Source organism: Chroicocephalus ridibundus, chromosome 4 (genome assembly GCF_963924245.1).
Source record: "Chroicocephalus ridibundus chromosome 4, bChrRid1.1, whole genome shotgun sequence".
Lineage (NCBI taxonomy): Eukaryota > Metazoa > Chordata > Aves > Charadriiformes > Laridae > Chroicocephalus > Chroicocephalus ridibundus.
This window is the reverse complement of record NC_086287.1, coordinates 87,675,431-87,689,067: the sequence shown is the minus strand read 5'-3', so window position 1 is coordinate 87,689,067 and position 13,637 is coordinate 87,675,431. Positions and strand designations below refer to the sequence as shown.

Here is a 13,637-nt window from a genome sequence, read left to right as displayed (position 1 = left end):
TGAAAATGTCATGAATAAAAAGGGATCATCACTAGATTATGGTTGTATTTCATCTTAACCTTACCAACATTTAATCTTTACATTACATTTTCTACACTACAATATTAAGGCTTGGAATTTCTCTGGCACCTCTTCATGCCCATTTTAATTAGATCTATCTAGAATTCACTATGAAATCAGGTCAGCTTGGAGTTTCTGGTGTTGTCCTCGAAGGACGGGGGTTGCTCCAGCCTTGGATTAACCCCATGGAAGACATTAGGGTTAACCAGTCCTTACCCCTTCCTCTTTCATTCTGACACAAACAAGCAAGTTGCATTTGAAAACTTGGAATAAACTTCAGAGGGAAAACCCACAACTTGGACCGTCCTGAGTCTGACCTAATGTCAGTGGAAGTGTGCTACCACGCGCTTCTCACTTTGGCAGCAGTCAAATGCCTCCTCACTAAGGCCACTCTCTGCACACATATGGCCTCCAGTTACAAATGGTGTCCCAAAATAGATTCCAGAGAATGCATTTTAGAAAAAAAAACCACCTTAATTCTACTTGTAAAGGACAATCTGGGGTACAGTAAAACTGGTGTCTACTGACTGCAGAAAATACAGTCACCTTCATCACCCTAATTAATGCCCATACAGACCCACAAAACCGCACTTTTCTCAGTACTAGGATTCCTTCTGTGTGACTGTTTACCTGAACGACTATTCTGCATTAAATGACCAGTGCTGCTGGGAAGCAGAACTAACATCGTTTTGGTATAAAATGACCCTAGTAATGCCTTGGATGTTGTTATAAGCCAGTGAGTCATGAGGAGGTTGGCTGTTCTTGGGTGACTGACTTTGGACATCAGTGGCCAAGGGTGGGAATCTGAGGAAAACTGAAGACCTCAGTGTAAATACAAATGACGATCGCTGATGATTTTTGGATGTCACAATATTTATTGTGACAAAGACGCTCAGCTATGCACTATTTCTAGGCACTTGTAGACTTTCCTCACCTAAAATCATTTTGTGCTGCAGATAGATAGAACACAGTTCTGTAGAGTGTTTATTGGTCTAAAATTTTAACATCAGGAAAGTATCATTTTTCCTTCAGGAGGAGTGAGGTATTAATGTCTTACTTTGTGTCAGAGAGTGATTCCACCTGAGGAAAGGTGAAGTATAGGATGTGACAGCAGCAGGGATGACTCAGACAGAAGGAAGGAGAAAAAGATGCAGCTGAGATAAGCTGGTTCATTGTTGTGAAGCCACATCACCTGCCAGGTAGACTGATTAGGTGGGTGGACCATGCGTGTAACAGGGAAATTAATTACTCCATTGATTTTAAAAAGCACTCCAAAATAAAATGAGATATATTGCTCCTATATTTTATATTATCCCTAAAGACGATACAAATATAATCCACTGGTTTAGCCTTGGTAACACAGTGACTTCATTGTCACTTTAGGGACCTGATTTCTAGTGCCATTGGGACAGTGAGACACTAAAACTTATTGGTGATTAATTTTTAAATATTTATGTTGCTTTCACATGTACAAATTCAATAGTCTGTATACATTTATTGCACTGACTGTATGACTGTACCAGATATTCTGACTGCTTTTCCTTTTTCTTTTTTTTTTTTTTTTTCAGAAACCAGGTATTCCTTAAATACCCATGCACCCCTTTGTCCATCACATAAGATAAGAGCAGGAAAGGTCTATTGTTAACAGAAATAGTATTTTACACTTGCCCAACTTCCATTCAAATGGTAAATATCTCACAAAAGCTTATGGTACATAAGTCTGAATCCATCCACAAATCTCTGCCATTAAGTCTGTCTTGGTAGCGTGGCCCTAAGGTTGTTCAGAATTTTTCCAGCAGGTCCATCGTTTTGCAACTAATACAAGTTTGATAAATGCCTTTTAGCTCTAATTCGCTTTCATTATCATCATCACCCTTGACAGGCACTGTGTAGCACAGCAGAGAGAATGAATTTCCAAATCCCTACGTTCTGTGTCATCCCCATGGCACAGCTCTAGGGTTCAGTCATACAACTGCACCTGCAAAGCACGTTTTAAACCAGTACATGAAAGTTTTTGCTGGCTTTGCATTAAGTCAAAGTTTCAAAATACTACCATGTGGCTTGCGTTGTCAATCCCAACTCAAACATTGTATCAAATGGTCACGGTGAATTGTTCATAACCAGTCAAGGAAGTTTATGAAAAATAATCCTCATATAAATTTTTGTTAAACTACTTCAAATAATCAATTTGGAAATCACAATACATGTCATACTTAACCAGGAAACAGATCATATTATTCACAAAAATTAAGATCTAATGAGTACAAACAGAACGACTGTTCTCTGTCAATGTGAACAGTCACATTCAGAAATATATGCTGTAGAAATTTTAGATCTGAAATATCCTTAGCTGCTGTAGCTCTTCTTAAAATGACGTCACAACAAATACATTAGAATGTGTAATGTTGTTCTAGAAGCTTACTTTAATCGGATTATCAGAATGTCAGTGACTGTCACCAAAATTGTCTCTGCTTTTGTGTCACTGAGAGCCACGAGAAACAGAAGATTATAGAGACACGAAGACTCAAATCACTCCTTTGTCAGCCTTGGCTACGTTATTGTGTTTCAACCTGGAAAATAAGTTATACATCAATCAGGCCTTTGCAAGATTTGAAAGACACTCTGCACCCATGTGGTCTTCCTTCATATTTAGTAAGGGCAACAGTGGTTTGCTTTCAGTAAGTTTTTAGGCAGAGGAAAAAACCCAATCTTGTTCTGTATTTTGCTGGTGAAATTACAGGGTTTTGGAACCTCCGAATGTTCAAAAACTGGAAAGGAAAAGGAAGCTTTGACTTACTGGAGCTTTTGATGGAATTATATACATTATTTAGGTATGTGTGTAGAAGTGGTACTCGGCTATCTAATGTCTTTCTGAAAAAGTAAGTGAGATACTGAACTCTGGCTTCTTCTAAGTCTAGATTTATTTAGTTCCTACTGGAGCCGTCAAAAGAGTATTTTATAGGAATATTTTTTTCATTCCTCAAGTTCTACAGGAAAATAATTAAATGTCATAAACCTCATGCAAAACACATTGACATTTAATGTAAAACTTTTCCTAAAACTTTTAATTAAATCCTTTTTTTTAAATACGAAATTTTATACCAAACTGTTTCAGTTTGTTGCTTAAATGAGGAAGAGAATTCAAAGATATCACTAGTAGTCTGACTTGTAGTGTCTAGGATCCTGTCGGAGGGCTTTCATTCAAATGAAGCTTTTCTGAATTTTCTGTTGCATAGAAATACTCTGAAGGCAGCTATTGGAGCTGGAGTAAAAGATAAATTCAGTACTCTTGAAACTGAAGGAGACGGGATACTTGAGCTGGTCAGTATGTGGAGCAAAAAGGTAGGAAAGTTGGAGGAGCTTGTGACATTTCTTAAGGTATAGTATCAGAGGTACATTCTGGAAAGATAAGTATGTTTTTGTGAGAATACTTAAATGATGTTATTCAGCACTTTGCCTGCCACCTGTTTCCTTAGCTGTCTTGTTTAAAAAAAAAAAAATCTTAATAAAGCTCTTCCATTATTAATTATAGTCATGACTCTGCAAACTAAAATGTTCTGATTAGTGAACTTTTTCACAAAACTTCTGGGAAATCTCAGTGTCCTCCACCAGATATTCTTCCTAATGCCCAGTACTTTGCAGATTTAGTATTAAGTGATCAAATAGCAGCCCAGAGCCATTCAAGGTAATTGAATCCCATGATTTGGGACCAGGTGTACAAAGATGTTCAAACTAATTATTTAATAATTGAAAACAATAACCAGTGTAGTTAAATCTCTTGCTGATTTTCTAATGTTTATTAATTTAGGCACCTGTGTCTTCTGCACCACTTTCTTTCAAAATGCTTACAAGGATATGCATAGCATATAAATTTACAATGAATGTGATTACCTCGATACACACTCTAGGCGCTTAAGTGATTAGAAGAACATTATTATTTTAATTGTTATATAGATTTCATTCTTATGAGTCTGCTTATTAAATAGTTGTTTAAATTCCTAGATAGACATCAAGGTGCAGAATTTTCATTAAACACTACCATTTTCCACTACCTCTTTAAATGGCCTGATTTAGGAAGAAACACAGAAAATGCCTCCTTAAAAAGCAGGCAAATACAACGTTCATAAATAGTTAAGATAAATAAATGAAAAACGACATCGACACCAGCACCCTTATCAGCAGAAAAATCCTTGCCCTTTCACTAGCGTAATTTTACTTCAATCTATTGTTTATGCAAATTGGATTGAAGAACCACCTGAAAGAAAGGCGTTTATAATTATTATGAAAAATCAGCAACATCATCTATTCTAAATCAGTTTGCGTCTTCTTTTCCAAGGGCTTTGTATGGCAGAGCAGATGTTAAACCTTGCACATTACTTTCACCTACCCTTGCTTCACTTAGCTATGTATATTATTTTAATTACCTTCTATACCTTCAAGGCAATTCCAGTCATATTGTTTTATTTTTCTAAAGCACCTGCCTAAAGAAAGAAAACTGTAAGTGGGGCACTCAGGAAAGGGTAAAATGGCACCAAGATTAAACTTCTTCGTGTCCTGTCTTTTTCCTTTTTTTCACTCCCTTCACTGTGAGTAAATAATAACTACTGGAAGGAACAGTTTCACAAGAGGGAGTTATCTGTTATTTTTATTTGGTCCCAATACTGCTAATTAACAGCAAATATGAAAGGTCCTGTAAAGGTGTTAAAAATCTAACAAAATCTGGTTTTACCTTCTATTCTTATTCTACAAACAACATTCTTATACTACTATGAAATGGGCTGCTTTAGCCTTAAAGTCATAGAAAAGAAGTACAAATATAGCAGAATAACAACACGATTTATCAGCATGAACAAAATAAATGGACAGTATTAACTGTATCGTTCCAGCAGTCTACACAGCAGTCCTAATGCCTTAACAGAATGTGTGAAAGTAAATGAAATGGCAGCATGATTACACTGATTACAGTGGTTGCAAATACGGTAGGCTACATTCATGCTTCAGTGGGGCTGTAATTATATTTCAAAGCGATGCTGTGCACAGGCTGCTCCCTTCTCATGGCATCCCTGCTGTTTGTTTCCTCTTATTTTGTTCTTAGCATCACGGGCCCTGGTCCTGCAGCCACTTACTCATAGGTGTAACTCCCTGTGTTTCAGGGGTGAGAAAAAATCACCTTTTGTGCATATCAGGATTACTGGCTTTAAACTCTTCCAACTCTTGTATGCTGCTGCAGAAGCACCATCAAATAATAGGGTTTGGTATGATTTAATACCATTCCTAATCTCTTACAGAAAAAACCCATTGAGCTTTCATTAAATTGGTTGGCGAAGAGTGTAGGGAGTATGGCTGCTCAGTATCAAACAGTTCTCTTCTCCACCTTGCCCCTAGGTATTAGTACTGAACAGCCGAAATCCAAACCTTTGTGATTTGTCTTTGATTAGTGCTGCCTCATGCTGCAAGCAGTACTTCGGGAAGAAAGATGGATTTGTTGCTGTTGTTTCTCACTTCCCATTGGCAATGCATGGCAGCACCTAGCCTAAAGCTGACCATTATATTTCATTTAAGAAAAGGTATAGAAAAGGAAAATACATTTTGATGTGCCTGCATTTTGTCTATACTTCAAAGGCACTGACATTTTACAGCAGCTTTTTTTCTTTTTTTTGCCCTCAGATAATGATGTGACACCATCAAGGCAGAATACAGAAGCAGAATGTGGTGGTGTCTGGGGGTGACTGCCAAGTCCTCTAATTTCTCATCAGTGCCCCTTGCTCTCCCCCAGATACCTGCTGGCAGTGGTAAGGCAGTGTTCCCCTCGCTGTCTGGACTGTTTTGTGGGGTTTCTTACTGTGCCAACCTGTGATCGGCAGAACTTTGTCTGGATCCCACAGCTGAGCACAGCTCTGAACCCTCCAGGAGTGGACCTCAAGCAAGACTAGCTCAGTTACAGGCTCAAAGTACACTGTAGAGCAAAGAACAAAGTCCAAATCAAAACCAGAGGACCTATTCATTAAAAAAAAAAAGTATTTATTTGTTCCTTACCAAGCAAAATCAAACCTTAAGCTCTGCTCTCCTTGAGGCTGAAGTGCTACTAAAAAAAATATTCTAGAGTACTATTGTTGTCATAGAGAAAAGGAGGTTGGGAATGCTGAAACCACAAAAGGCATGAAGAATCAAATCAACGAAAATCCAGGATATTGTTGTGACTTTGTATCTTTGCGGAGACTCAGGAACCAGAAGCAGCAGTGGAGAAGCAAGCAGTCTCTTTCCAGACGAAGCTGGGACAACCACTACACAGGAGACGCTTTGGTCTCTCTCATCCATACCCAGTTCCAGGAACTTCAGTGGGGCTTTACCACCTACTTGTAGAGACTTCGGCCCATTGCTGAGCATGGATGTGTGCTCACTTATTTGACAGAACTGCAGCTCAGACAACAATAAGGATTTTCAGTATCCTCAGGCAGTGGTCAAACCAGGTGAGCCCAAACCAAATCTCCACCTTCCTGAGTGTGGAGCTAAGCATATCTTCACTGAAAGTTGCTCTCTGTTTGTCAGTCACGGTGATATATGAAGGTAATTGCTTCCGTGTGCATTTAATTACAGTATTGTAATTAGCAGGTTGCAGGAGCAGATGCAGAGGGTCTTTTCATAGAGCAGACTCTGATAGGCCATGAAAACATCTCAAAAAGAAAAGGGCAGAGCAATGTCACATTGTAATGCAGCTCTTTGTGCCTGGAAAAGAGGGTTAATTAGCTGATTGCTCCACTCTTCATCTTCATTTCTTAAGGTGGAGGGAACATGGTAGGGAGGAGACTAATTTATCTTCATGAATTTTTAGAATTAGCAAATAGCACCAAACCATTGTCCAGCACAGCATCGTGGCTTGGGCTTGATGCTGGGGCAGGAACCAATGAAAAAGGGAACAAAACCTCCAAGATCTTCATCCTCTCTGGGGAAAAAGAGAGAGAGAGATACAATCTTTGAGTAGGGTTCACCATGGCAACTGGCGCAGTCCTTCCTGTCATTTCTCATCACGAGAGAGCAGTGATGATTTTGGGTTAATGCTACGCGCGGGGACTTGTAACTCACCTGTACTTCCTCGGCACCTATTAACCAAGTTCATTTTTCAAAGTATCCCTTAGTGCTTTGTGGCAGCAAATGGCAGTGAGGTTACCCAGATCACCGCCGTTTCAGCTGTGGGTAACTCTTGGAAGGGTTTGAGGGTCAGTCAAGTTCAGAGCAGTTTGGCAGGGAAATCGTGTCACTGCCTAATGACGAGCAAGGTGAGTATTTCACACTAGATGAGATGTGGTTTCAAGTCCTTTAAGCAAGCTGTGGTCTGGGAGCCATGGGAGAGGGAATACAGCAGTGCTCGTGTTGCAAAGCACACGAAACTCAAATTTAATAGTTCAGGAATTGTTTCTTTTGCTTTAAATAAACAGAGAGACCTAAACTAACCTTTTTTCCTATTAGGAAACCACATCTTGTTGTGTTCCTTAACTTATACTATTATCCAGTGTAAGTATTAGGTCCTAGTATTCATATTTACTGAAGTTATCTACTACAGGGATTAAAGAGCATAGTCTTTTTAATTGTGCTTGCAGAAGTCACTACAAATTGCACATTTAATTATTGTGTACTTAAAATCTGATAATCGTAGAAAATCAAATACACAGCTTGGTTGATTCAGAAAGTATTTCTAATAGGGCACTATTAAATTATAGAGTTAAACATTATTAGATATATTTATTCATGAGAGATAATTTGATATGTAACAAAATAAGCCAATACATGGTGTAACCTCTTGCAGTCTAATTTTCATGGATGAGCTCTTGCATATTTAATATCCTTTGAGGATATATTTTAACCTAGACTAATTACTGCTTTCCTCTTATTTCTGTTCAGTTTGACATCGACGTTTGGCTAAAATAATGTAATATTGTTATTACTGAGCAAATTAAGTAAATCTAGCTTATTTAATTTAGAGCCATTGTTTATACTGTAAATCGCCTGATGTAGGTTATGACAACAAGCGTTGTACACAAATAAAAAATAGCTATGGGTGAAAGAAGACTAAGACATTAAAAGTATCTCTATAAAGAAATCTTATTCACATTGCATGGTGAACACCATCAGGAATATTTTCCGATCTGTGAAGCTGTTTTATAATATGTTTCTCATATCATCCTGGTAAATTTACAAAGAGGAGTAAAGTGTAAGAGATTAATGGTGATATAGGTTATTCTTACATTATTAAGACAACTTAGCTTAAAAGACTATCAGGATGGCTGGGGACCTTGTCAGAAACTTTCAATAGACAGAATACCTGAGCACAGAGATTTTGTACTTTAAAGTAGGTTAATTAATTAATTGAGAACCTTTGTCATGGCTTTGATATATACATTAATTTTATGTCTGAGAAAATTTTTAATGAGATGTTTTAATTTTGTTCTCAGTGACATCTTAATAAAAAGCAGTGATAGGTCAGGTTATATGTTTGTACATTTTGGTATAACGCCAGCAGCGTCAGCTGGCTTAAACAGACCAGCTTTGCTTTGCTTTGCTTGCTTCATCAGCCAAACATCTTGCTATATTTTGCTTTCTTTGGTTCATCAATTTTTTAACATACTAAAGTTTTAATAGGTCTTTCCTGTATGAAAATAATCTACAAAATAATAAATATGAAAAATAGTTAAAGAGAAAACTTACATTCACGTAACTTTAATTTGCATTTGATTTTACAGTTATGATAAATGCTATGGACTGAAAGTTTTCTAGATAAGTACTGCAATAAAATAGTTCATCTTTGTCCTGAGTCAAGCTTGATTAGTAAAAGCTGAAATTCTCAGAGCTTTTTGTGAAGCTAGGATCTTTTTTCACTTGTGGCATCAACTAAAATAAGTAGTATGTTTTGACTACCTGCAGATCTTTTATATTTTTCAACCATTTTAATTTTTTCAAAGTTTTTCAACTGGAAATCAGCTAAACTTCAAAACAGGAAAACCGGTCTTCCCTGAAAAGTAAAACCTTAATTAAAAATAAAGGGCATGTTTTGGATGCTTAAAGAAATGTAGGGGTGGGGTCTTGAAACTTCAGGAATCATCTAAACTGACTCTTTCTCAGAGCTGGTTTCAGATTTTAAGACCATTTTGAGATTCAAGGCATCTTTTGGAGAACTTCTGAGCAAGCTGGTTAGAGGGCTGAGGTTGGCAAGTCACAGTCTGGGAAATATTCATTGTTTTAAGCAGAGACTAAGAATGGTACACAAAATGAAAGGACTAATGGTAGCTAGACTATCACATAAGCAAGGATTTGACTTTGTGCCTATATATATATCTCTTGACTAACTCCATTTACACTGATGGGTACTAAATTAGTCAAGTGTGATTAAAAATCAGCCCTCTGAGCTGTATAGAACTCATGATGCTCATGATGATCTCATCATGAACCATGATTTAGAGAAAGTTAACAAAATGACTGGTATTACAGCTAGTAGTTTAAGTAATTGCGCTTGATGGTAAAAAATCATATGAAAGCAGACAGCTTCCTGCTGAAATGAAGTCAGATGAATTTTGTCAGCTCTTAAGGACATACACTTTATCTATGGAGGTTTCAGAGCAACGCTCGTGAAGAGTTGAGCCAATATACTAATACGAAGACTATAAAATATATTTTAACCATGTCATAATCCTTGCATTAAAGTTTTGTAGGGGCTTTTTTTTTTTAATTTTCATTTTTTTTTTCAGAATTCCTGTTGCATTGCTATTACAAGTGTGACCTGTGTTAGATCTGATCGAAAGGTTAGTATAATCAGTCAGAATGTTGGTCAGCCTTTTATGAATGCTTGTGACAGTCAAGGTCCCATAATGTTACATAGACAATGAACATTGTACTCAATCTTTGCCAGAATGAGGTGTGGAAATATTTTATCCAAAAGCATCAGAATTCTATCCAGAAATGAGTTTTATGGGCTCATTCAGAACGAAATGCAGTAAGATCTGTGGATTAAGAGAGGAAACATGCTTGCAAAAGCTGCCATCAGATTTCCTCTCAAAATTTTGATGTTGCTCCTCCAGGAGTTTCTGCTAGAGAATATGTCCTAAAGAACTAGAATACAACTAAATTCAGTTCTTGGATCAGCTCATTCTGAATTTTGCTGTCCTGCTGGGCTATGGCAAATTAGAACCTTGTAGGTATCTCAGTCAAACAGGGATCTTTTTGATGACAAATGCTGACAAAGTAATTCTTACACCATGGATTATGTCTATTTTGAAATGTTCTTTACTGCCAAGAAAGTGTTCAGATTTTGAGAGCCAGGAATATATGGAAAACTTCCATTATTCCCCATGCTTTATTGAAATTTCTTCTAACAAATAAATCTGGTGACTTCATCATTGTGCCGCTCTTACGGAGCTTGACAGGAAAATCACCCCTTGAATTTGTTGGATTGCTGATACTCCCAGGTTGCTCTGATTTGGCCATAATGGTAAAAAATAGAAGATAGAAAATTAATCAGCTGCCCAGAGCACAGATTGACTACGCTGGGGCCAATGTACTGATGAAGTGTCACTGCCACGGTGGGAGTAACCAAACAAGCTTTATGTTATTTTCACAGATCCAATCATTAATATCAGCACTGGTGTAAATCTACTTCTTGTGTTAATGTGAAGAATCCTTCCCCATTATCTCAAATGTATTTAATAAAATATCCCATAATCTTCTGGCTGACAAAGAGACTTATCTGACCTTATCTGACACCACCCATCTGTAGAGGTCACCTGGCAGAAGAGGGGTCTGTGCTTTCAGTGCCTCTCATCCAGAAACACATGCCGAGTTTCATGTAAACCCAGCTGGCTCAGAGCTATGAACTGATACTGATACCAAATATTTTTTCTCCTCTATCAGCAACCAAGAAAGTAAAATTGCTTCTAATCAAAAGGATGGCCCTCCCTTTGCAGTTGTTCGCTCAACTATTTTTCTGACTGGTCTGCTCGATGAGCAAATGTGCAAGGAGACGGAAAACTTAATCTTTCAACATGAAAGAATACCAATGCACTGTGAAGAACTGTTTCTAGCTCACTTCTCTCATGTGGATTCACGTTGCTGCTAATTTCCTAAAATTGGCTACCAGGTTAGCTTCTAATTTGTTTGATGATGCGTGTCGTGGTATCTGGGAACGCCCAGCAACATGCCAGAGGCATTATAGGATTTACTAAACCAAAGATTTTTCTGCAACTAAATTAAATCACGTATCAACAATACGTCAGAGTTTTAGAAACTTTGTATTGCCCTGGTTTTGTTACCTGTGTGCTTTGTTCAAAGTGCACACACTGTTTCTTCCCAAAGCAACTAAGCTAGTAATATACACATTATTCAGTGTGCACCTTTTGGGACCAGGTAATCAGCCGTTAAAGACAGAGAACCAAAGTGTATTATATTTCATTTTGCTGACACCTTGCATGAAGCAATATCAAAATATGGGGATATTTGGTAACCTTTTCTTGTGGGTGTTTGGCACCTGGTTTTATGAATTAGTACACTTAGCAAGTCATTTTTCCTCATATCTACTAAAAATAACAACATGAACTCCAAGAGGTTGTCAATGTATTACTTCCCAAGGGAGAATTTTGCTCTTCTCTCTCATTTATCTAGGCATGTGTAGAGGCTTTTGACCCATTTAGCATAGATAAATGACCCATGATGTGAAATTTCCCAACAGTTTAATAATGCATTTAACTCAAAGTGACACTTGCTTGCAGCTGCCTTAAAGCAGTTTCCAGGCTATATATGTCTCTTTGAAATGATGTATGACAAGTAGGAAAGCTTCCTTGATAGAACCCCAAATCCCATGGGTGAGTAACAAGAAAATCCTTTTTAGATTGCCAGCAGCAAATTTATACTTCACAAGTCTTTATTTAATTTTATCTGTTTTTCAATATCATTTACAGTTATGACCATTAGTCTAAAGCTCACAGTAAGTTCTATATAAATAATTTTTTCCTCACAGTAATGCATTGCAAAGGCTTTTATTGATCCCATTTTTTTTTCACAAAATACCAGAAGTAAACCCCTTGTGTTATCACTGAAAATGTTTTTGTAATCCTTGTACTAACTTAGCTGTATCGAAATTCTATTACTTCTGAAACCCAGGTAGTGAAATAGAAAACTGCATTCTGTTTCTGTGTATGTTTAAAATCAGTAAACTTCCTTAAGAACGTTTCATATTTGAAGACACAAGTCTGAATGATAGCTCTTAGTTTTTCCCTGCATAGTTTTAAAGCAGTTGTCATTGAACATGTGGAAAGATTTTCATTAAATCTGCTTCTGGTGTTGTGAGCAATTTCCAATGATATATGTCGTATTATTAGCAAGAAAGATTTAAGAAAGCAAGAAATAAACATTATTTAATAACATTTATTTCTAATATTAAAATAGAAGTCAAATAACCAAAATTGGATCCTGTAGTGTCCAGAATCATTTAGCATAGATAAATGGTGTAGGGTCCCCAAAGCCTACAAACAGAAAACCCAGTTTCTGTCAAATAATAATAAAAAACCTGAAACAAAGCCAGAAAAAGAATCCTGTCCACAAGGAAAGGTTAATGTGGGCAGAGAGAGAAGAGAAGGAAAAAACCTTGAGACAGCCACAAGCCAGATGATTAGAACAGAAACAGAGTTCACAGGATGTTTGTTACCTAGGACTCTGATCATTTTTCATCTCTGTTGCTTCCTTTTCCCTCCAACTTTCATCTGTCTTATGTTTCTTGGCCAGAGTGACATTCCCCTTGCTTAGTTTCCCTTGCAGGATCCCCACACTCATCAAGGTCCAAGCTGTTCAGTGATACTTTTTGGTGTTTGTGCAGGATGAGGGAGAATTTGGCCCTGACCCACAATTTGTGATACAGGTAGGAAATAATGGCATCTGGAAGTTTACTCCAGCTGCCCTAAGTAAGTCTGGAAAATGATAGTGGAACAATATCCCGGAGAAGAGCTGGCTCCTGTGTGCAGCACAAAGGCTATTGTGCTGCTTGCTGCTTTCCTATTCATAGCAGTTTAAGCCTGTCTCCTTTGCTCCGTTTCAGTAGAAAGTCAATGAAGCTGGCTTAAATGACAGAGAGTGGTTTTGATCTAGATCTAAACATGGCTCATATTTGAGCTCTTCTGGCTACCATGCTGAGAGGCACGTGAAGCAGCCTACCTGAAGTTTATTCAGAGAGGATGGCACACTCAGAAATGTGGGAGCATGGCTATGTTAGGCCTTTCATAATACCGGCAAAATAATTGGATACAAATTGCCTGAGCTAACTTTACCTTTCTAAGCAAAGTTAGGCATCTGTGCCCTTCAGTCTGAGGAAAGGGAAAGGCATTCCAGAGGGGAATTCACTCACCCCAGCATTGGCCATATGTGTTTGAATGAGACGAACCAGATTTTGGAGGGTCCTCTCTTTTGTTTCTGACTACAAAAGAATCCTTCTGTTAGCCCTGTAACTGTTAGCCAAAGTGACTAACACAACCTAGCAAAAGAGGGAATTCCTCCCTAAAGCGAATGAACTCTAAAGGGCAAAGAAACTCCATTCCACTAAT

General features: G+C 37.7%; 1 long non-coding RNA gene across 1 annotated transcript; it reads left to right on the top strand.

Moving 5' to 3' along the window:
* Positions 1–3,293: 3,293 nt before the first annotated feature.
* LOC134514664 (uncharacterized) lies at positions 3,294–11,589 on the top strand. The gene is made up of 4 exons (XR_010070763.1): positions 3,294–3,402; positions 5,728–6,530; positions 9,801–9,854; positions 10,960–11,589. It is a non-coding gene; the product is annotated as an uncharacterized LOC134514664 (long non-coding RNA).
* Positions 11,590–13,637: the final 2,048 nt, after the last annotated feature.